This window comes from Coffea arabica, chromosome 11e, assembly GCF_036785885.1.
Source record: "Coffea arabica cultivar ET-39 chromosome 11e, Coffea Arabica ET-39 HiFi, whole genome shotgun sequence".
NCBI lineage: Eukaryota > Viridiplantae > Streptophyta > Magnoliopsida > Gentianales > Rubiaceae > Coffea > Coffea arabica.
In genome coordinates, this window is record NC_092331.1 from 6,360,064 (window position 1) to 6,362,563 (window position 2,500).

The following is a 2,500-nucleotide window of genomic DNA, read 5'->3' on the forward strand; positions in this document are numbered from 1 at the left end:
GCCGTGAGGGGCACCGTCGTGCATTTTCCCAGCATGGCTACAGAGGTTTACCCGTGGCCTTGGGAGCAAAACCCCACGGCAGTTGTGCTTTTTTCTTGCCGTCGGTGAGGCCGTCGTGCCCATGCCTTAGCCAATGCAAGGCAACGGCCGTCGTCCGTCCTAAGGCCCACCGCCAAGCCGTGAGGGGCACCGTCGTGCATTTTTCTTGTCGTCGGTGTGGCCGTCGTGCCCACGCCTTAGCCAACGCCGGGCAACGGCCGTCATGCGGCCTAAGGCCGCCATGAGGGGCACCGTCGTGCGTTTTTCCAGCATGGCTACAGAGGTTTACCCGTTGCCTTGGGAACAAAACCCCACGGCAGTCGTGCGTTTTCCTTGCCATCGGTGAGGCCGTCGTGCCCATGCTTAAGCCAATGCAAGGCAACGGCCGTCGTGCGGCCTAAGGTCTACCGCCTAGCCATGAGGGGCACCGTCGTGTGTTTAACTTGCCGTCGGTGTGGCATCGTGCCCATGCCTTAGCCAACACAAGGCAACGGCCGTCGTGCGGCCCAAGGCCCACCGCCTAGCCACGAGGGGCACCGTCGTGTGTTTTTCTTGCCATCGGTGTGGCATCGTGGCCATGCCTTTGCCAACACAAGGCAACGGCCGTCATGCGGCCCAAGGCCAACCGCCTAGCCACGAGGGGCACCGTCGTGCATTTTTCTTGCCGTGGGTGTGGCGTCGTGCCCATGCCTTAGCCAACGCAAGGCAACGGCCGTCGTGTGGCCTAAGGTCAACCGCCTAGCCATGAGGGGCACCGTCGTGCGTTTTTCTTGCCGTCGGTGAGCCATCGTGCCGATGCCTTAACCAACGCAAGCCAACGGCCATCGTGCGGCCTAAGGCCAACCGCCTAGCCATGAGGGGCACCGTAGTGCATTTTCCTTGCCGTCGGTGTGGCCGTCGTGCCCACGCCTTGGCCAACGCAGGGCAACGGCCGTCGTGCGGCCTATTGCCCACCTCCTAGCCGTGAGGGGCACCGTCGTGCATTTTCCCAGCATGGCTACAGAGGTTTACCCGTGGCCTTGGGAGCAAAACCCCACGGCAGTTGTGCTTTTTTCTTGCCGTCGGTGAGGCCGTCGTGCCCATGCCTTAGCCAATGCAAGGCAACGGCCGTCGTCCGTCCTAAGGCCCACCGCCAAGCCGTGAGGGGCACCGTCGTGCATTTTTCTTGTCGTCGGTGTGGCCGTCGTGCCCACGCCTTAGCCAACGCCGGGCAACGGCCGTCATGCGGCCTAAGGCCGCCATGAGGGGCACCGTCGTGCGTTTTTCCAGCATGGCTACAGAGGTTTACCCGTTGCCTTGGGAACAAAACCCCACGGCAGTCGTGCGTTTTCCTTGCCATCGGTGAGGCCGTCGTGCCCATGCTTAAGCCAATGCAAGGCAACGGCCGTCGTGCGGCCTAAGGTCTACCGCCTAGCCATGAGGGGCACCGTCGTGTGTTTAACTTGCCGTCGGTGTGGCATCGTGCCCATGCCTTAGCCAACACAAGGCAACGGCCGTCGTGCGGCCCAAGGCCCACCGCCTAGCCACGAGGGGCACCGTCGTGTGTTTTTCTTGCCATCGGTGTGGAATCGTGGCCATGCCTTAGCCAACGCAAGGCAACGGCCGTCATGCGGCCTATGGCCGACCGCCTGGCCATGAGGGTCACCGTCGTGCGTTTTTCTTGCCGTCGGTGTGGCCGCCGTGCCCATGCCTTAGCCAACGCAGGGCAACGGCCGTCGTGCGGCCTAAGGCCCACCGCCTAGCCATGAGGGGCACCGTCGTGCGTTTTATTTGCCGTCGGTGTGGCATCGTGCCCATGCCTTAGCCAACGCTAGGCAACGGCCGTCGTGCGGCCTAAGGCCAAACGCCTAGCATCGTGCCCGTGCTTTAGCCAACGCAGGGCAATGGCCATCGTGCGGCCTAAGGGCAACCGCCTAGCCATGAGGGGCACCGTCGGCCGTTCTTCTTGCCGTCGGTGTGGCCATCGTGCCTATGCCTTAGCCAACGCAGGGCAACGGCCGTCGTGCGGCCTAAGGCCCACCGCTTAGCCATGAGGGGCACCGTCGTGCGTTTATCTTGCCGTCGGTGTGGCATTGTGCCCTTGCCTTAGCCAACGCAAGGCAACGGCCGTCGTGTGGCCTAAGGCCTACCGCCTAGCCATGAGGGGCACCGTCGGGCGTTTTTCTTGCCGTCGGTGTGGCATCATGCCCTTGCCTTAGCCAACGCAAGGCAATGGCCGTCGTGTGGCCTAAGGCCTACCACCTAGCCATGAGGGGCACTGTCGTGCGTTTTTCTTGCCGTTGCCTTAGCCAACGCAAGGCAACGGTCGTCGTGTGGCCTAAGGCGCACCGCTTAGCCATGAGGGGCACCGTCGTGCATTTTTCTTGCTGTGGATGTGGCGTCGTGCCCATGCCTTAGCCAACGCAAGCCAACGGCCGTCGTGCGGCCTAAGGCCTATCGCCTTGCCATGATGGGCACCGTC